This window comes from Chiloscyllium plagiosum, unplaced genomic scaffold (genome assembly GCF_037043375.1).
Source record: "Chiloscyllium plagiosum isolate Xiang-an unplaced genomic scaffold, Cpla_swu_hap1 HiC_scaffold_18, whole genome shotgun sequence".
Taxonomy (NCBI): domain Eukaryota; kingdom Metazoa; phylum Chordata; class Chondrichthyes; order Orectolobiformes; family Hemiscylliidae; genus Chiloscyllium; species Chiloscyllium plagiosum.
The window spans coordinates 86,829,801-86,853,283 of record NW_028270156.1 but is presented as its reverse complement, the minus strand read 5'-3'; the positions used below and the strand labels follow the sequence as shown (position 1 = coordinate 86,853,283).

The following is a 23,483-nucleotide window of genomic DNA, read 5'->3' as shown; positions in this document are numbered from 1 at the left end:
CCTCACGTACACCAATCCTTATTCTCTTGGCCGAGTAGATGAAGAGATGAAGATCGCCCGATGAAGAGGCAGCACCTTCGTGCTTCTCAATAAACCTGTTGGACTCTAACCTAGTGTCTTGTGATTTTTAAATTTGCTCACCCCAGTCCAACTCCGGCATCTCTAAATCATTGTTTCACAAAGGAATACTCATAATTTTTAAAAAGAAAATATGACTTTAATTAAGAACTTTAACACATGATTATTAATCCCTTCCTGTATAAGCAAAACATCTCAATGTCAATGAAATCAATGCTCACACAATAGGGCACTTACAGCCACACAAATGTCTTCCTGGTCATCTAATTCCTGCTCAGGAGAAAAACCGGAGGAAGTATCTTATCGTTCCTGAGAACAAGAGCCACAATAAACATTTGGTGACCAGTTCCATCCAAAAAATGCATTTGATTTCTTACATTTTGGTTCAGTAATTGCACACAAAGTATTTAGCTAAAACCAATAACCATGCTTTATTACAAATGACCGAGCATGCTAACATCAACATATTCAGCAGCTTGCCAATCAAGGTTCCGGTTGAGATATTGCAAAATAAAATAATTTAATTTCGGCCTAGTACAACTGTAGGTGAAAACATGTTGATTTTACGCATTAAAAATCTTTATCTGCTTATTCAGAGAAAATACTGAAAGGTGGCACTGTAAATTTAATTCATTTTGACTTTCTTTCACGAAGATAATCATGTGAATTGCTTCTCATTTTCTTCCGAGTTCTGATACAAATGTCAACATATTTACGATATTAACTCTTTATGCATAATGAAAGAGTTTTCTCTGCAAGAACGACATGAAGATGTTCAAGCTCCTCTAAATACTGTTGAGCAGAATACTCTTCATAAGGGTCTTATTGTCTTCAACCGATGCTTTTTATGACCTTGATTTTATTTCTGACTGGTGTTTTTGCGACTGATGTGTTTTCAAACCATGTGCAACGCATAAGGATTTCTTTCAATTTGTTATAAGAAAAAAAAACTGCTTTCCATGTTGATTTTTAATTATTTTTTACTCCCGAGTTATTTGTCGATGTGAAATAATCACAAAATTATGGAAGATCCTTGTATCTTATGTTCATTGCAATATGCACTTTCACTCTCTACTTATTTACTTCCTACGTCTGGCATGAATGTATAAACATTGGTCATGAACAAAGAGAGTTGTAAATTAAGCTACATCTCAATAAGTAAACCAATGGATGGAAATATGTAATTCTTGTAATCCTGCATTTTTGAACCAAAAGCAATTCTGCTGAATAATCACTGAATGGCTCGTTTTTGTGAATCATAAAGCTAGCTACCATATTATATTTCTCAGTTTACCGACCTTAATGAATATCCAATCATCATCACAACAAAGTGCTTTTAAAATATTGAATCTTTTTTTTAGATTACAACGTAATTTTCCAGTCACTGCCATGGCAATAATTTCATAATTATTGGCTCACAAGTATAGTGCTTGCTCACAAATATAGTGCTATTCGCATTTTAATTGCATCAATTGCTTCTTCGTACGAACACTACAACATAAAAATCAATTTACTGTTCAGGTGAACGATCCCATAATGGAACCAATGACTTCCCTTTCGATGCCTCATTGTGAATATCTGATGATTGCTCATTTGAATGATCGCTGTAATCTCAGCCTGAAGCATTCAGAGAACTGTAATTAATTTTCATTAGAATAATTCCTGGTCGTTTCTCCACATTGCTCAGTGAAATAATTAACTAGGATTTCTCAGTATTCTTAAACGAAATTATATAATGTTGACAATTCAATTGTTGCTATTATCTAATCATTGCTCAATATAGTTCAGTGTATGACTACGAAATTATGGCTCATAAATTAAATAATGTAAAGATTTTGCAGCGGGCATTGTGAATATCAATTTTTATTTTAACCGTGGGAAACAGTTGAATTGATTTAATTATGTTTAACTTCAATGTTAACATTTACTGTATTTCTAAACACAATACAAGTTAATCACTTTTCATGGAACAAAATCATTTAAACTTTTTGTGACTGTTTGAAGTACAACAAAAGGAACGAACATCTTTATTGTTTCATGAAATAGTCAGAGTACATTTTAAACTTTGGGAAGTTGAACATTTCTGGAAAGAAGGGAAGTTGTCTTCAGATGAATAGCCGCATTGAGTGACTAATTCATTTATTTTCCTAATCATTTATGTTGCAAATGCATATTAATTTTCTTTTCATTCTGTGACAAACTGCATTGAACATATGGAATTATTTGATTGATTGACTTTCGTTCATCTGTGTACACTGATCAAATGATTAGGTTTTTTCTTATCATGAATAATCACGAGATTCGTATTTAATTAAAGTCATTATTGCTTTGTTACATCATTACTGTAAATTACTAATTCATTTTGTCAGTTCATTCTACACAGGAAATACGCAATTAATTCCCATTCAAATAATTACAAGAAATATCTGATTAATTTTCATTTGGGTTGCCGCCGTAAGCATGCGACTATACACCTGCCCTTTCCGGATGGCAACATTATGAAGGGTCTTTGAGGAGTTCTGACAGTGTCTCTACGACAAGATCAGGAGGAATGATTTCAATTTCCACCTTCAGCGGAGATGTGTCAGAGCAGCTCGGAAATTTCATTAGAAAATATCTGAGTATAGATTGAACTGCTTTTCACAACAACATTAGATATTCTTCAATCTGTTCTGCATTTCAATCATCACCATATCTCCTATTTATTTTCTTCAGTTTATTAATAAAAAGATGCATCTAATTCTGCTGATTCTACATTCTTGGAAAAATAGTTGACGATGTTGCAATATTAAAGTTGGAAGAGCCTAAGACATGGTAATCATGATTTGTTTTACTGTTTAAAGGAATCTAGTTCAAACATTTCAAGCACATAAATCCTTATTCTCCGGTAGTATAAAGAGGAAAATATTAACAGTCGAAATTCCTCTTTTGCAAAATAACCAAATGCAACTTTATGTTATTCAGTGGTCAGCTGATCATCTACATTTGTAACTAAATATTGCAATTCATCTAAATACTGGTATGTGCTTTGATCAAATTAAAGTTCTAATTATTAGTCATTCATTAATTGTCAGCAATTTATTTTTATTTTCCATTCACCTATTCATATTGAATGTAAGATTGATATGCTGTGAAACTATTGGCGTGTATTCATTTGAACATTTAATTTGTCTCTCTCTCTCTCTCACTTATCTCACTACATGCATGATTGCGTCAATGTACCTCGCTAAACTTAAAATATTTTGTTGACTTTAAACAGTATCTTTAGCACTGACTTATCAATTTAATCCAAAATCATAGAATCATAGAATCCCTACAGTGTTGAAACAGGCCATTTGGCCCAACAGTCCACACTGACCATCCAAAGAGTAACCCACACAGACACTCCCTTGCTCTATTACTCGATATTTCCCCTGACTAATGCACCTAACCTAGATAAAAACAATGACTGCAGATACTGGAAACCAGAGTTTAATTAGAGTGGTGCTGGAAAAGCACAGCAGTTTAGGCAGCATCCGAGAAGCAGGAAAATCAACGTTTCGGGCAAAATCCCTTCATCAGGAATACAGGCTGTATTCCTAATGAAGGGCTTTTGCCCGACACGTCAATTTTACTGCTCCTCGGATGCTGCCTGAACTGCTGTGCTTTTCCAGCACCACTCTAACAAAATATAATGCAACTAACCTGAAACATCCATGCATCATGGGCAATTTAGCATGGCCAACTCACCTCAGCTGCACACTTGTATACTATCACAATGTTATTGAAATCAATGCTCACACAAAGCACAATACATAAAGCCACACAACGGCCTTCATGACCATCTAATTACTGTTCAGGAAATAATCTGAGTAATTGTGTTGTTGTTCCTGAGATTAATCATCATTGTTAGCATCTGGTCATCATTCCAGACAATAAATACAATGGGTGTCCTCTGAAATTTCTGTTCAGTAATTATCCATGATACTTGTTGCTCAAAGCAGTGTTTATTCTTCATTACGAGTGGCCATTGATTCTAACAGCCATTGATCGTGATCTTATTGTTACTGAGTGCAATAACCACTGTAAACATCTGGTTATCATTTTTGCCAATAAATACAAGAGCTATCCTCTTACTTTTCAGTTCAGTAATTACACATGATACTTGTTGCTGAAAGTGGTATTTATTCTTTATGATAATTGGCCGAGGACACTGACAGCAAGACATGTTGATAGTCCTGATTTGTTCATGTTTTCAAACAGATTTTCAGGCCATGTATTTCAAAAATAAGTAATTTGACTTCGTTCAAATTTAAATGTAAACATTTTCAGATATTTTCCATTCAAAATGTTTATTTGCTTATTCAGATCAAATTTGAATCTTGCCTCTGTAAAGTGAATTTATTGTGTTTTCCATTCATGGAAATACTCATTAATTGGTCCTCATTTTCATCTTAGCTCTGATAGAAATTTGAAATACTGATTACAGTGAAAATTGAATGAATTATACATGAGTGGTCTCTAAAATAAAATCACGAAAGGTGAGATAGAATTCTTTAACAGCCTGTATATTTGAATAAAGAAAGCATTCCTTCTAAAAAACAAAGTTAAAAATCACACAACACGAGGGTATAGTCCAACATGTTTATTTGGAAGCACTGGCTTTCGAAGCGCTGCTCCTTCAACCACCTGATGAACCTGCAGCACTCTGAAAGCTAGTTATTCAAAATAAACATGTTGGTTAATAACCTGCTGGCGTTTGAATTTTAACTTTGTACAGCCTAGTCCAACACTGGCGCCTCCAAATCATTCAAAAAATAAAACTCTTAAGTCTGTGGTTTAACAATTCAACAATCCTGCAACTAGATTACAATTTTCAGTTTATCTATCTTAATAAATATCTAATCAATGTCAGTGTAAATTCCCGGAAAACTTCAAATCGTTTTGTTTGTTAAAACACAAACTTTAATTGAAAATTCATTGTTATCACAATATATGAATTATATGTTAACTCTCCAGTGATGTGAAGTGACCCTTGGACATAAATTGGAAGTTCTAAATTCACCTATAGGCAGAGAAATTGGGACAAATACAAAATCAATCAAACTCAATCAAACAGCAGCTAGAATCAATCAGCTCCAGGATGAATCAGATTTTCTGACACCTTGACTTCCAGCTAGTGCCTGAGCATTATACACCTCTCTTGGAAATGTCAATAATGAAAGGTTTTCACACCAACACATTGGATTCTTTAAATCCAGCTCATGACCACATGTGGATATTTGTCACAAAATTATTAATCATTTTACAAATTATGGAAAATATCTCAAAGCTCTTGAAATAAAAGTAATCACTGCACATTAAGCCACACGATGGTATTCAAGGTCACCTAATTGTTTTTTAGTGCAAAACGTTTTGTCAGTATTGTGTTGTTATCAAGATTAGATGACTTACAGTGTGGAAACAGGCCCTTCGGCCCAACGAGTCCACACCAACCCGCTAAAGAGCAACCCACCAACCTAACACTACAGACAGTTAAGCATGCCCAATTCACCTAACCTGCACATCTTTCGACTGTAGGAGGAAACCAGAGCACCAGGAGGAGACCCAGGGAGAATGTGCAAACTCCACACAGTCAGTCACCTAAGGCGGAGAATTGAACCCAAGTCTCTGGTGCTGTGAGGCAACAGTGATAACCACTGTGCCACCGTGCTACCCAGTCCAAGATGAATAACCACAGCAAACATCACGCTTTCACACCATCCCAAATATATGCAAGAGATGCCTTCTTATAATTTACACACATCTTTCGCACACCATTAATCACACTTCATTATTGACGACAAAGGATGCTGATAGTAACATGTTTTAAATATAGGCGAGTTTTCTGATAGGTTCCCCCCAGTCATCATGATAAAAATGTAATTGCCGCTCAGTACATTGTAACAGATCCCCATTAAACCTTTTCATGTTTTCACTCAGAGACAATGTTTAAAATTTTCCTCTATAAATGCTGTTGACTGTTTTTTGCTATGATACCCATGTTCCTTGTTGATTTATTTGATTTGTAATGCTGACACAAATGTCTGAATATTGATGACATGAAAAGTTGCATGGATTATATATTGTATTTCTACAGAATAAAAGCTGAGACAGCAAGTACAGATTGTAGGAGTATCTGAGAATGTTGAATGATCAATAATGACTGCATATCGAATGTATTTTCCAAAATATCATGCCAGCGTTCTAATGCTCAGTTCACTGATACTAATTATTATGTAATCAAAATCACAGCAAACCCGTTTGGAAATATTGAATCACGTAATGTGTCAGTGTTCTAAAATAGATTATCAATTCATTGTTAGTCTAACAATCACACAGTAATTCAGTTTAGGTTTTGTAACAAATATCGTGAGATTCATATTTCAATTTAAGTCATTATTTCGTAGTGCCAATTTTACAAAGAAAAATAGATCTTTTATGCCAGGTCTACACAACCACAAACCAAGCAATGATTCCTCACCCAACACTGACAGGAAATATCTGATATCTTCTAATTTGAATTTTCACAGAAATCATTGTATTAATATTCGGCCTTACAAATGAAGATACGTCTGATTGTTTTAGACTCCAATAATTAATGTTCAATTCTACATGTTGCGGATAGCAATATGACATTTCTAATTATTTTATGTTTACAGTGACCAGTTTTAACACTAATTGTTACTTATATCTAATATTTAATCATTGATCAAATCCAGTATAGTCGGCTTTAAGTGTGGAATTAAGTCTCAGTGACTTAAGCATATTGCATGGTACTGTTTCCTAATGGTAGCGAATGCTGATTTTTATTTTAATGCTGAAATCCTTGTTGATTTGCTGCTGTAGGGATGCCCTGAGCAGCCTGCCTTGGAATTAAAACAGAAATAGTGGAGGGAAGATAAACAAGACTAACAGTCTGTTTCAGTCTTAAGTTAAAAAAAGAACATTTTGTACAATCCTCCTCCAAGTCCATAAGTATGCCATTCCAGACAGTGATATTCCAGATAGTGATAATGGAATGCCAGCATACAGAAAAATGACCAACCCTGACCTTCACTAATGAAAGAATAATTGTCCCTGTGAATGAATAAGCACCAGCTGCAGGAGAGAGCCCAGCTAACTTCCACAGCTGCTATCAGGGAAACAGACAGGGTTTGATTGTCAGAAATAGTTACTATTTTAAAGTTGCTCAGAACATTTAAAACGTTTCTAATTACATACTCTTGAGAATCCTGAATAAGGCAGAGTGAGAGGCCCAAAGGACTTCAGAAATTAATTTTGTAATCTGCGGAAATAAAATGCACAGAGAGATCCCAAAGCCTGGCGATTCTAGCACCTGTAAAAACCATAAAACAATAGGAAGCTGGGGCTATCCATAGCGATGTCCATCTGAGATTAGGTGTTCTACAGGATCGGGTGTCTCTATAAGGAGGGAAGGACTGTAACCACGTTGCATGTGGCCATTGTAATACAGAAAGTGTGTAAAAATACTGCTTTTTACTGTACACGTTACAATGTGTCATGGACCTCCCTTCCGAGCTTGGTCTCGGGGGATGATCCCTGCATTCATTGATTGCAGCATGAGTAAGCATCTTCCACTTGCCTGAGTTCTGCCTATCTCCTGAGTCTTCATTCCCTGTCAGGGGAAGTCACTCCTACAGCTATGGTGACATTTAAATTCAATACAAATACTTATTATCTGTGAAATTATTACTTGCAGAGTGATATCATTTTCATGTAAAAATTGTTTTACTTTTTTCGTGTGCATGAAAACAATATAGGTACATCCATTTGTTATTTAGTTCAACTAATACTAAATTTTAATTTATTGAAAAGACGACACTGGGGTGGGCGAGGGGGGGGGAGGGGAGAACGATTTTTCAGCTCAAATCTCACATTAAGTGACAGTTTCCGTTTTTCAAATCATGTAACCTCCAAAATGATATTTATTTTAATTTCATTTTGAGAAAATTTCATTTTCTTCCAACATTAGTTGTCATCGAACAATAATCACACAATTATTAGTCATTTGCTACAAAATGACTTCCTGTAGCAAATGTCATTAGCTCGATGTTTTGTTCATAATAATACTCACTTTCCCGGCCTAATTATTTTCTTCCTAGTTCTGACATTTGTCTAAACATTTATCATGATAAAAGTTACATTAATAAAATAAACATGAACCGACCAAAAAAAATGTTGAACTGTGTTCAACCGTTGCTGAGTTTTTTTTTAATTATTAAAGTCACGTTTTATATTTTAATTTTCAATTTATTAATCTTAATGAATATACAATCGACATCAGAGCAAAGTGTATTCAAAATATTAAGTCAATTTATCTATCAGGATTTTAGAAACAATGATCAATTACAATAATTACGCAATACTTTAACTTAGGCTTTATACAAGCACAGTGTGCCTTTAATAGCTTCCATATTTCTTAGTGTGAGTGCTGCAATATTAAAACCTGTTTGATCAGGCCAATATACCCACAAAAGACCAATAATTGCCATTGCAACATCATTTGTAAATATCTATCTTTTGCTCATTTGAAAGATCACAGTTTTCTCAACCATTGGAATTCAGAGAACACCAGTTGCTTTACACTGAAATATTTCTCTTCGTTTCTGAACATTACTCAGTGGAATAGTAAGAGGAGATACCTCATTATTCTTAAATTCATTAATAAAAGTTTTCAAATCGATTTGTTGCCGATACCTAATAATTGTTCAATTCGGTAAGGGGTGTAATTGTGGAACTATCTTTCCATATAATAACTAATTCAAGGACATTGCAATGTACAATCTCTCAATCATTCTGAATATTGCTTTTCATTTTAAACCTGGAAACACTTTTGAATTTTTTTGAAGTACAGCAAAAAGGGTTGACATCACTCTTTTCCTGTGATTATTTAATGTGATTATTTAATGAAATAAGGGTTGACATCACTCTTATTTCATTAAATAATCACAGGAAATGGTGACTTCTTAGAAATCGTAGATTTTCAGAAAGAATGATAGGCACATTGACTGACCAATTCATCAGTTTGTTCCAATTTACGTATAGAACAAAAACATTTTAATTTGCATTTCAGAAAATGAGAAACTTCTGACCATATAGAATAATTGTATTCATTATTTATTTATAATGCACAGTAATCACACAATCCTGTCAAGCTGTCGTTCCACAAGTGATCATAAAAATCATGTTTAATTAAGACATTTGTTAACTCCCATCATTATTGTAAATTACTACTGAATTTTCAGAAGATTACACACAGTATCCAACCATTTAATTCCAATCCAATTATCACAATAAACATCTGATTAGTTTTCAGCCCTGCCCACCCTGGTTGGGAATGTTATGAAGGAATCTTGTGCAACTCTAGTCGTGTCTCTGCTACCAGACCAGAGGGTACAATTTCAATTCCCACCTTGTACAGAGCTGTTCCAGACCAGCTCTGAATGTTGATTAGAAAATATCTAAGAATCGAATGGATTGTCTTTCAATTCAACATTAGATATGCTTCCATTTGTTGTTCATTCCATTGATTTTCTTTTATTCTGAAGAGTTGAGTTCAGACTGCACATAGAACTTGATGCTTCAAAGCTATAAATATGAGAAAAACATCAAGTTCTTCTTCAGTAAAATATACAAATGCCACTTCCTACTATGTATCAATTTTTAGTTATTGATCTGATTATGAATTGTCTGAAATTTGTTTTTAGTTTTTCACTCATCTATTTATATTGAGTGTAAGATTGAAATGCTGTGAAAATATCCGAGAGCATTCATTTGAAAATTGAATTTGCATATTTCTCTCTAATCTCATTTACTGCATGATGTCTTAAGTGTGTTGTGTTCAGCAAATCTAGTGAATACTAAAAATTGTCTAATCTTAAATAAGATCTTTCACACCCAGTTATCAGTCTGTTCCTAATTAATGTAAATATCTCAATTTATTGAAATCAATGTTCACACAAAACAGTGTACACAAAGATGTTCATCATCAGCTGATTACTATTCAGTGGAATAACCTGAGTAAGTATCTTATTTTTCCTTGGACAAATGATAACAGTAAGCATTTATTTACTATTCTATGCAGTTAATACAATTGATGTGTTATATTTCAGTTCAGTCGTTAATGTTAATTTATATTGTTTAAACCAATAATTCTACTTTATCACGGATATTGACTGAACTACAATAACATTGGGAACCACATTTTTGTCATTCTAACAGTTTTTAAGCTCGTTTTTTGTTGTGTGTGTACAAAAGACAATTCAAATTATAACCATTTTTATTACAAATTGAACAAACACTGCATTTTAAATTTGTGAAATTCCTACATTTTTGCAAAAAGGTTAGTCCTCACTGTATATGTCACATTAAAAAACTGCCATTTCAAATCATGTGTGCTACAAAATGATTATTGTTTTCATTTCATTGTAAGAAAAGAATTGCTTTGACTGTGTTGATTTTTTTATCATTTCTATTCCAACATTATTCATCACTGTACAATAATGACAATATGATTAAAATCGCTTATATACCACATGTCATTGACTACATTGTTTGTTCAATTTCAAGCTCACTTTCATGATCTACTAATTCTCTTCCTAATTCTGACACCAATCTTTAAACATTGATCATAATATTAATCATATAAATCGATGTAACATGTCTCTACAAGGAATCCAGTGGATGGAAATTCACACTTCTTGCATTACGTACATTTCTGACTTTAAAAAAAAAGAAGCATTTTGCTCAATAGTCACTGAATGGCTCATTTTTCTTCAATCCATAAAGCTCGGTATTATGTTTTATTCCTCAGTTTACTAATCTAAATAAATATCCAATCCAACATCACAGCAAAGTGCTTTTGAAATATTGAATCATTTTAATTCTTCAAAAGACAGCATTAATTATTAAGTCATTGCCATTACAATAATGGCACAATTATATAAGAAAGTCTTTTGAACAAGTATTGTGAGATTCACATTTAGATTTAATCCATTATCTCTGAGTACTAATAGTACAGTATGAAAATGCATTTATTTTTCAGGTCAACTACCCCACAAGGGAACCAATGACTTCCCATCCAACATCATTGTAAATATCTGATGCTTGCTCATTTGAATGATCATGGTAATCTCAGCCTTAAAATTCAGGAAAATGTAATTACTTTTCACTGAATTAATTCCAGTTCATTTCCAGACATTGCTCAATCACTTGGAAAAATAGATTTTCCATTATTCCTTAATGCATTGACAGACTTTGATTAATCAATTGTTGCTGATTTATAATAAAAATAATAATTATGCAATCTAGTAGGTTGCGCAAATGTGGAATTACGGGACAGTACATGAACCACTGTAAAGATATTGCACAATCTCTCAATCATTGTAAATATCAATTTTTATTTTACCTGTTGAAACATAGTAGAATTCAATTATTTATTTGACTTCAATGCTCACATTTATTGTATTTGTAATCATAATACGACTTATGGACGTTTCATGCAACAAAATCAAATGAAAAATAATTAGCATCTCTTTATTCTTTCATTCAACAATGGCAATAAATTTTGACTTTTTAACTTTTGAACATTTTTGGAAAGAAGGGATGTTGTCTTCAGTTGAATGCTTGCATTGACTCACTAATTCTCGGTGTCCGCTACTTACTCTCTTTGTTTTCCTATGAAAAGGAAATAACTAGTTCTCCTGGGTGTAAATTCCTGGAAAATATTTGAGAATGTTGTGGTCGTAAAGGTGACAAGGCTAAGTGATCGTAAGTCATCAGTTATTTTGTGAGAAAGAGCTTGATTCAAACATTTCGAACACACGCATACACACGCACACACATTGTTATTCTGCTGTGTAACAAGGGGAAAAACAAGTCGCTTTCTTCAATGTTAATTGAATATATGCCACTTCCAATTATTCATTAGTCAGCTAATTACCTACATTTGTTATTAAAAATTGCAATTCGTCTAAATATTGTTATGACCTTTGACAAATTAAAATTTTAATTATTGTTCATTCATGAATTGCCGGGAATTTGGTTTTATTTGTTTTCCATACACCTATTCATATTGAATGCAAGATTGACATGCTTTGACAATATCGGTGAGTGTTCATTTGAAACTTGTTTTTTCGTATTTTTCACTGATTTTACTTATTGCATAAGATTACATGGTACCTCAGTGGTTAGCAATGCTGCCTCACAGCGCCAGGGATATCGGTTTGATTCCCTCCTCGGGTGACTGTGGGGACTTTGCACGTTCTCCCCAAGTCTATGTGTCTTTGCTGTGGTGTCCTCCCAGTATCCAAAGATGTGCAAGTTATGTGAGCTGGCCATGCTAAATTGCACATTGTGTTCAGGGATATGTGTACTAGTCAGGAGTAAATGTGATGAAATATGATCGGGAAATGTGTTTGGGTGGGTTACTTTTTAGAGGGTCATTTCTTTCAAACAAATGGCCTGATACCACACTGAGGTAACAGGGGTGCTTTCATAGCGTCGCTAGTATTAACATGCGCTCCGTTTCATTTCCAACAAAGCCATGTTGGAAATGAAACGGAGGAATCAACAGAGAGGCTACAGAATGACATCGCATCCATTTGGTTTTCTTTAAATCACCGACGAGCAGGAAAATGTAAACGGGGAGAGCGAGTGGGGAAGTGAGGCAGTTGCAGCTCTGGTGAAAATTGCAAAGGTAATCGGATGAGTTTTTGGATAGGATGGGTTTAGAGGGATTGGGGCCAAATGCTGGGTAACGAGACTTGTTTAATTTTGGCTATGTGCTGAGCATGGACGAGATACACCGAAGTAACTGTTTACAATGCTTTGCACAGTAATTAAATGGAGTTGCATTACATTTCACTACGAGAGCAGATTTGTTCAAGCAAATTCGAAGGCAGGTTTGCAGATGGGAAAGCAAGCAAGAAAGCTCCGTTCTTGTCCATGACAAAGGCTGCAGTTGAAGAACAAAGCAGTTTCGAACTGGGGACCTTGCGTGCGTAAGGCGAACATGATGACCACTACACTACAGAAACAAGCAGCAAAACACCCTGCAGTGGCTCAGTGGCATCCAGCACTGAAAGTTGAAACCATTCGACCTTTCACCTTTCTGTTTCCAATAGCTCGTTGTTTAATGGGACTTGTTTAATTTTGGCTATGTGGTGAGCATGGACGAGATGCACCGAAGTATCTGTTTCCACGCGGTGTACCCCAATAACGTTGTGTTGCTTACACCGGCTTTTTAGGATTATTTTTTAGCGGAGCTTGTCGTCGCAGTCTGTGGCACAATCATTTAGTCTGTTCGACTGCTCACGGGAAAGGTAGTATTGTGAAACACTGCAGAAACGAACGACTTCATTACTTTAGCTCCGACTGACCATACTCCGTGAAATTTTCCCAGATTCTCAGTTGAGAATTTTTGCAGCTGGAAGTTACCTCAGAAACCCTGTTAACTCGTAATGTATCGAGCGAATCGCAAAACAGAAAGCACTTAACACGGAACACAAACAAAACTGGCAAACCAAATGCATTTTCTGACACAGCGAAGCATGAATGCTAAATGTGAGACAGTCCGGGGGCATGAGCCATAAAGTAATCACACAACTAACAACAGGGCAATTCCAAACTACTCTTTCAAACATACTGGAGCCTGAGTGCACCACCACTTCCCAGACAATGCTGAAAAGAGAGAAAGAAAGAAAGAACATAATAAGAATGGGCCATAAAAAGTGAATTTCACCAATTACAGTCTCGATTAGACTACCTTTCCCTTATTTATTTCCTAAGGTATTTCCGGATTTTTGATTTCTTGTTTCAAGGTGTGGTGCTTTTGACCTGTGTTCAGGTTTTGATGAGTTTCTAAAACAAATAGCCCCAATTCAGGAATGATTTTAAGCTTAGAATGAACACAAACTTTGTTTCCTTTTATTCATTCTTGACATCCTTTGTTGCATATTCCAACATTTATTGCCGATCCTTAATGGCCTGGACAAGGTGACAGTGAGATGCCTTCTTGAACCACTGTCATCCTTGGGTATAGACAAACCTATATTACTGTGAAGCAATTCCAGGATTTTCACCCAGTGATATACAAGTCAGTATATTGTGCAACTTGGAAGGGAACTCAGAGGATGATATCAGCTGCCATTGTCTTTCGAGGTGGTAGAGATTATGGTTTCGTGAATTGCTTTTGAAGGAGTGTGGAGAAGTTGCTGCGATGCATCTTGTTTTTCATGCAAACTACTACCACTGTCCACCAATGATGAGTGAAGTTAATGTTGAAGGTGGCTGATGGAGGAAGATTCACAGATCATGCAGTTCACAAGGAAGCCATTTGACCATTGTGTCTTCAAAAACCCACTGCAATCTTCTACCTCCTCTCTCTCCGTCCATACATTGTTCGCTTAAAGAAACAGTCTAATTCCCACAGTGAATATCTTGATTCACATACCCAGATTACAGAGTCTGCTTTGTGTTGGATGGAGTTGAGTTTCTTTCGTGGTTTAGAGCTGCACTCATTTAGGAAATATTCCATCACATTCCTGACTCATGCCTTGTGAATAGTGCAAAGGCACAGAGGAAAACCATTCGGTAGTAATTCAAAATGTTTATTTGAAATCATAACATTCCTGTGGCTGTGTGCTTCCGTCCACTTTACGTGACGAAAGAGCCGCACTATGAAAACGTGTGATTTCAAATAAACATGTTGGACTATAATCTGCTATCGTGTGTCTTTTAACATTTTCCAGCCCTGACCAATACTTGGCATCTCCACATCAGGCTTTGTGGAGTCACTGCAGATTTCTGAGCCTCTGATCTCTTATAATGTCAAAGTTAACTTGGCTGATCTAGTTCAGGGTCTGGGTGATGAAAACAACAAGATATTGACAGTGTATGTTTCAATGACGAAAATGCCCTTCAATGTTAATGCGAGATGATTAGGTTCTCTCCTGTTGTAGATGAATATTGCCTGGTAATTCAGTGCAATCAGTCCAAGATTGAATCTTGTCAAGTTCTTGCTCCACATGGCTAGAGACCATTTTGGTGACTGAAAAGTAGTAAATTGTTCTGGGCATTGTACAATAATCAGAAAATGTCCCCATCCCAAACCTTCTGATGTTCCAAGTTCATTGATGAAGCAGCTGAAGATGTTTGGGCCTAAGAAATGATCCTGAGGTATCCCTGCAGTGATGTTGCAAGGCTGCGGTGATTGGACTTCAGTAACCACAATTATCATACTAAGTGTTAAGGATGGTTCCAACTATTGACACTGATTCCAAATTTGCTGTTGATGCAATACTCCATCCAGTGCTGCCTTGATTCACAGGCAGTTACATCCCAGCTTTCTCCCAGTGTGTCGAAACTGCTGTACAGTGAGTTGAGATCAGTTTAAACGCAGTCCCACAATGACAGTACCTGATTGACAATTCTCCGTGTCAATATTCTGATTAACAATGTGCATCCTTTCCTGCAGTCAGAGTAATGTGAAGTCTCTCTTGGTTGTGACAATCAGTGAATACCCAGTTCAGATGAAAAGACAAGTCTCTTCCCCTAATGCTCGCGTTTCCAGGATTTCCCAGCTTTGTCAATATATTTAGGTTGCGATACACTGAACCATTTCCCATGGGCCTCTGCCCAATGGGATCAATGATTATTCCCTGCATGTCCAAATTTCAGGTTACTATAAACTGGCTGACTGTCAGATTCGATCTGTTTGGTTTGTGTTTCTGAACTGCAAATTAAATCATAGAATCCCTATGTGCAGAAGGAGGTCACTCGGCCCTAAGGTTTGCACCAACCCATTGGACAACATCCCAAACAGATCCACAGCGCCCTACCCTCTTCCCAAAACCCTGCATTTCCTCCTGTCTAATTCACCTAACATACCCATCTTTGGACTGTGGGAGGAAACCCACACAGACACGGGGAGAATGCGCAAACCCCACACAGACAATGGTGGGTGGAATCGAACCGGAATTCTTGGTGTGTGAGGTGGCATTGCAAATCGCTGAGGCATTGTGCCACCACGAAATCCTGCAAATATCCCATGCTGTTGGTGGCAAGAACAGGAAGGCAGATTACTACATCAATGTAATTAATTTAGGTAAAGGGGCAGTACAGAGAGATCTGGGTGTTCTTGTACACCATTCAATGAAGGCAAGCATGCAGGTACAGCAGGTAGTGAAGAAGGCTAATAGCATGCTGGCCTTCCTAACAAGAGGAATTGAGTATAGAAGCAAAGAGGTGCTTCTGCAGCTGTACAGGGCCCTGGTGAGACCACACCTGGAGTACTGTGTGCAATTCTGGTCTCCAAATTTGAGGAAAGACATTCTGGCTATTGAGGGAGTGCAGCGTAGGTTCACGAGGTCAATTCCTGGAATGGCGGGATTACCTTACACTGAAGGACTGAAGCGACTGGGCTTGTATACCCTTGAGTTTAGAAGACTGAGAGGGGATCTGATTGAGACATATAAGATTATGAAAGGATTTGACACTCTGGCAGCAGGAAACGTGTTTCCGTTGATGAGTGAGTGCCGAACCAGAGGACCAATGGTACAATTACACCATTCGAAAGGCATTTGGATGTGTATATGAATAGGAAGGGTGTAGAAGGATCTGGGCCAAGTGCTGCCATATAAGACATGATTAGTGTGGGATATCTGGTCGGCATGGATGATTTTATCCAAAGGGTCTGTTTCCATGCTGCACATCTCTATGTCTCGAGGACTCTGCCCTGGGATGAGCTTCATCATTCACAGTGAATGGGGCAGCATCACAGAGCACAGGGGCTGGGATCTATTTCAGCCCATTGGGGCTGTACTCTCTCCCTCTGGAGGTGCTGCCAATCTGTCCTAACTCTCCCACCATTTGCCCGTAACCCTCCAAATGTTTCCTTAAAATATTAAATTCCAAATCTATTTTGACAATAACTGCTGAATCTTCATCCAGCTGTCGTTCAAATGCTCAGAACATACTCAGTAAAATAATCTTCACATTTGTAACCTGCATTATTTGCCAATTACCTGAAAGTAGTTACAAAACCTTGTGGCAATGTTAATAATTTGTCGCTCTGTAAATTAAATATCCTGCTCCTGGTTGAAATCATTGCTTAACCTTCTCAGGTCCAATGATAATTATCTGACCTTCTGCTACCTCTCCATAAAAGAGAACGCTATCTTAATTTTAAGTTATTTATTTCATAGAGTAGTACAGCACAGAAACAGACACCACGGTCCAACTTGTCCATGCCAACCAGATATCCTAAATTAATCTTATCGCATTTGCCAGTACTTGGCCCACATCCTTCTAAACCGTTCTTAATCATGTACCCAATTATGCTTTTTAAATGTTGTAATTGTAGCAGCCTCTACACTTTTTCTGCCAGCTCATTCCATACACGTACCACGTTCACCTTGAAAACATTGCCCCTTTTATCCCTTTTAAATAATTTCCCTATCAACTTGCACACGTCTAACCAGGGAAAACCACCCTGGATGTTCAGCCTATCCATGTCCCTCGCGATTTCCTCAACCTCTAAGGTCATCTCTCAGCTCCGATGCTCCAGAGAAAACAGCCTTTCAGCCTCCCCGTATAGCTTAAACCCTCAAACGTGGCAACATCTTTGCACATATTTTCCGAACCCTTTCAAGTTTCACAATATCATTCCGATAGCAGGGAGACCAGGACTAAAAGTACAATTCCAGAAGTGCCTGAATCAATGTCCTGTACAGCCGCAAAATGACGTTGCAACTCCTATACTCAATGCACTGACCAATATAGGCAAATACATCGAACATCTTCTTCACTACCCTGCCTATCCATGATTCCACTTTCAAGGAAGTATGAATCTGCACTCCAAGGTGTCTTTATTGAGTTACAATCCCCAGGATCTTCCCATTAATTGTATAAGTCCCGCCCTGATTTGCTTTTCCAAAATGCAGAACGTCACATTTATCGAAATTAAACTCTATCTGCTGCCACTAAGCCAATTGATCACAGTCCCATTGTACTCTGAGGTAACTTTGCTGTCCATTACAACTCCAATTTTGATGTTTACTGTAAACCTACAAACCATACCTCCTATATTCAGAAAGAAATAATTGATATAAGGGACGAAATGTAGTGGACCCAGCACCGACCCTGACAGCATATTGCTCATCACAGGCCTCCAGTTTAAAAAGCAACCCTCCAACACTATTCTGACTGCTTAACAAGGTTATAGCTCATGGAATACAGGGAGAACTAGCCAGTTGGACAGAGAACTGGCTCAAAGAAGGTGGTGGTGGAGGCCTGTTTTTCAATCTGGAGGCCTGTGACCAGTGGAATGACACAAGGATCGGTGCTGGTCCCACTGATCTTCGTCATTTATATAACTGATTTGGATTTGAGCATAAGAAGTATCGTTATTAAGCTTGCGGACGAAATAAAAATTGGAGGTGTAGTGAACAGCGAAGAAAGTTACCTCAGATTTAAACGTGATCTTGATCAGATGGGCTATTGGGCCGAGAAGTGGTAGGTAGAGTTTAATTCAGATAAATGTGAGGTGTTGCATTTTGGGAAAGCAAATCTTAGCAGGACCTGCGCACTTAATGTTAAGGTCCTGAGGAGTGTTGCTGAACAAAAAAGACCTTGGAGTGCAGGTTAATAGCTCCTTCAAAATGGAGTCATAGGAAGATAGGATAGTGAAGAAGGCATTACATATGCTTTTCTTTATTGGTCAGTGTGTTGAGTACAGGAGTCGGGAGGTCATGTAGCGGCTGTACAGGACATTGGATGGGCCTCTATTGGAATGTTGTGTGCAAACCTTCCTATCGGAAAGATGTTGTGAAACTTGTAAGGGTTCAGTAAAGATTTACAAGGAGGTTGACCAGGTTGGATTGTTTGAGCGAAAGGGAGAGTTTGAACAGGCTGGGGCTGTTTGCCTGGAGGGTCGGGACTGAGTGGTGTCCTCAAATAGATTTATATAATCATGAGCAGCTTGGATAGGATACATAGCCAAGGTCATTTCTCTGGGGTGGGTGAGTCCAGAAGTGGAGGACATAGGTTTAGGGTGGGAGGGGAAAGAAATAAAAGAGATCTGAGCGGCAACGTTTTTCACACAGAGGTTGGTACGTGTATGGAATGAGCTGCCAGAGAAAGTGGTGGAGGCTGGTACAATTGCAACATTTAAGAGGCATTTAGATGGGTATAAGAATAGGAGGGCTTTGGAGGAATATGAGGCGGCTGCTGGTAGGTGGGACTCGGTTGGGTTGTGATATCTGGTCGGCATTGACGGGTTGGACCGAAGGGTCTGCTTCCGTGCTGTACATCTCGAAGACTATGATCTTCCAACCAATCTTGTATCCAAATAGCTAGTCCTCCCGATATTCTATGGCTTTGAATTTGCTAACCAGTCTGTTATGTGGAACCTTGTGTCTTTCTGAAGTCCAAGTTAGTGATTTATGTACAAAAGCCATGTTGACTCTCCCTAATCATTTCTTTCCTTTCCAATTCCATGTAAATCCTGTCCCTTAGAATCCTTTCCAACAACTTGCCTGCCACTGACTTCAGGCTTACCGGTCTGTAGTTCACTGGCTTTTCCTTACGACCTTTCTCTAATAACGACACTGATCTTCCAGCACCTCATCTGCGGTTTCGATTATATAAATATCTCAGTGAGGGGCCCAGCAATAACTTCCCTAGGTTCCTACAAAGATCTGGGCTACACCTGATCAGGTCCCAGGGATGTATCCACCTTTATGCATTTTAAGATATCCTGTATTATCTCCTCTGCAATATGGACACTTGTCAAGTTATCGCTATTTGTTTCTCCAAACTCGCTAGCTTCCATATTCTTTATTTTACAGTATAAATTGACGTGAAATACTCATATAGAATCTGTCCGACCTCCTGCTTTGCCACAGACGGCGTTGTTGATATTAGAGGCTCTATTCTCTGCTTAGTTACTCTTTTATCCTTAGTTTATTTGTAGAATCTCTTTGGATTCTCTTTAAACCTATTTCCCAAAGCTATCTCGCATCCCCTTTCTGCCCTGCTGATTTCCCTCGCGTGTACTTCTAATGCCCTTATACTCCTCCAGGGATTCATTCAAACTCAGCTGTCTGTACCTGCTATATCCACCTTCATCTTCTTGACCAGAACATCAATTTCTCTCGACAGACAGCATTCTTTACAACTAACAGCCTTGCCCTCAACAGGAACATACTGTCTCTGTACTCTCTTTGGCATGGGCCTATGGTGGCAATGGCAGATGTGTACAAGGAAGCAATCATTCTAAGCAAAGAGGTAGTGTTAGGAAAGCGAATAGCCTAAAGATAGATGAGTCTCCTGGCCGTGATGGAGGAAAAGAGATTGCGGGCGGGAGATGGCGTGGGGGAGGGGGAGGTGGGGGGTTTGAAAACATGCTCGTGATTATTCGTTAGAATTTGCCGGACTCTGGGACGGTCCGACAGATTGGAAAGCTGCGTGTGCTACTATTTTTCAAAAGGACCCGTTAGCTTAACGTCAGCATTGGGGAAAATGCTTGAAGCTCTCAAGGAAGTAATACAGAGATAGGTGGGTAGAAACTGTCCCATTGAACAGATGCAGCATGGATTCATGAAAGGCTGGTCATGTTTAACGTATTTACTGGGATTATTTGAAGACATTACGCGTGTGTTGGACAAGGGGGAAACGGTGGAGGTGGCGTATCTGGATTCCCAGCAGTCATTCGATAAGTTGAGTATCCTTCCTAAGCACAACTGTAATGGAATCCCTCATCAAAAATGCCACTCTCCCTCCTCTCTTATCCTCATTTTATCGTTCCCCTTGTATCTATACCCTGGAACATAAAACTGCCAGTCCTGTCCATCCCTGAGCAAAGTTTCTGTAATACCATGATATACAATTGCCTGGTTCAAAATCATATCCTGAGCTCATCTACATTCCCTATCAGGCCTCTTACATTGAAATAAATGCAATGCCACGGCTTAATCCTACCTCGTTCTGTGCCTTGACCTTTCCTGCCTTGATTGTCAACTTTTCAACTGTACCAGCCTCAGATATACCTCTTTTCTCATTACCTCTTTGCGTTTACACCCACTCCCTCACTGGTTTAATGCCTCCTGAATAGCACTAGCAAATCTACCTAACTGGATATTAGATACATTCCAACTCAGGTATAATCCATCCTTCGTATGCAGATCAACTAGTCCAGAGGAGATTATCATTATCAAACAATGTGAATCCTTCTCCCCTACACCAGATCATTAGCCACTCGTTCATCGGCTCCATCAGGCTATTCCTACTCTCACTAGCATGCAGCACTGAGAATAATCCAGATATTATGACAAACGAGGGCCTGCTTTGCTTCTTCCAGGCTAATTTGCTATATTCTCTCGTCAGGACTTCATCCTTTACTCCTCTGACGTCATTGGTACCAATGTACAGCGAACACCCACTGGTCATTCTCCGCTTTGAGAATATTCTGCACCATCTGTGAAACATCCTTGATCCTGGCACCAGGGAGGCACCACTCCACTCTAATATCTCACTGTCAGCTACAGAAAGGGCAGTCTGTGTCCCTGATTAGAGAATGCCCTATCACCATCGATCGCTTGGAACCTGATGTACCACTCATTATGTTAGAGCCACTCTCAGTACCAGTAACTTGGCTGTCATTGCTTCATTCCCCGGAATATCTGTTAACATCTACTTTTTCCGAAACAGTATATTTGTTTGACATGGGGATAGCTACAGGAGACTCCTGCACCACCTACCTCGCTATCCTACCTTTCCGGGAGGTAACCCATCTACATGACTGTATCTGCAGCTTTCCTACCTGAAACTGACAGCTATCACACTCCCTGACTCCTGTAATTTCTTAATTACCATTTACAAATGCTCCATCTGATCCATGCGATTCAACAGGATTTGCATCCTCACTTCTGCATACAATCATCAGGATCATTGAAACTCGCCCTAATCTCGGACATCCAACAGGAAGAGCTCATCACAGTACGAATGGCCATTTAACTTTAACGTTCCACAGTCCCAGAAAAATGCAGAATCTTACTGCTTTACAAAACATGACTCGAGATTAAATTAGTACCAATACTTTGTATTTAAAATTTTAATCAAAATATCATAAGATAGGTATTTAAAATAATAATGTCTCACCCAACTCAATGTTGTAGATTTAATGAAGTAAAACACACTAAAATTTACCTTTTAAGAGACTGAAACACATTGAGCTGATCCCCACTGTGAGTCACAGAGACAAAGAGCATGGAAACAGACCCTTCGGTCAAACTCGTCCATGCCGACCAGATGACCTAACCTCATCTAGTCCTATTTGCCAAAAACTGGCCCATATCCCTCTAAACGCTTCCTACTTGCATACCCACCCAGATGCCTAATAACTGTTGCAATTGTACTAGGTTCCACAACTTCGTCTCGCAGTCAATTCCATATACGCACCACCTTCTGCGTGAAGACATTGCCCCTTCAATCCGTTTTAGATCTTTTCCCTCTCAACCTAAACCTATGCCCTCTTGATCTGGACTCCCCCACCACAGAGAAAATGCCATGTCTATCTATCCTATTCATGTGCCTCATGATTTTATAAACCTGTATAAGGTCACCCTTAAGTCTCTGACATTCCAGGAAAAAAATTGCCCCGGCATATTCAGCCTTTCTCTACACTCAAACCCTCCAAGCCTGACAACATCTTGGTAAATCTTTTCTGAACCCTGTCAAGTTACACAACATCTTTTTGATAGTTGCAGAACAGAATTGCTCACAATATTGCAAAAGTAGATTAACCAATGTCCTGATCAAGCACAACATGACCTCCCAACTCCTGTACTCAATACACTGAACAATAAAGAAAGCATTCCAAACAGCTTCTTCGCTATCATATCTAAACACGTCTCTACTTTCAAGGAACTATGAAGCTGTACGCCAAGTTCTCGTTGCTCAGCAACAGTCCCGACGACCTTTCCATTAAGTGTAAAAGTCTTGCTAAGATTTGCTTTTCCAAAATGTAGCACCTCATATCTATCTAAATTAAACTTGTGGGCGGCACGGTGGCACAGTGGTTAGCACTGCTGCCTCACAGCGCCAGAGACCCGGGTTCAATGCCCGGCTCAGGCGACTGACTATGTGGAGTTTGCACGTTCTCCCCGTGTCTGCGTGGGTTTCCTCCGGGTGCTCCGGTTTCCTCCCACAGTCCAAAGATGTGCAGGTCAGGTGAATTGGCCATGCTAAATTGCCCGTAGTGTTAGGTAAGGGTTAAAATGTAAATAGTAAGTGTAGGGGTAGGGGTATGGGTGGGTTGCGCTTCGGCGGGGCGGTGTGGACTTGTTGGGCCGAAGGGCCTGTTT

At 38.3% G+C, this 23,483-nt stretch overlaps 1 long non-coding RNA gene across 2 annotated transcripts in view; it reads left to right on the top strand.

The window, feature by feature from the left end:
* LOC148147031 (uncharacterized) overlaps window positions 1-23,483 on the top strand; it is a 390,235-nt gene that overhangs the window by 52,131 nt on the left and 314,621 nt on the right. The window lies entirely within an intron of this gene.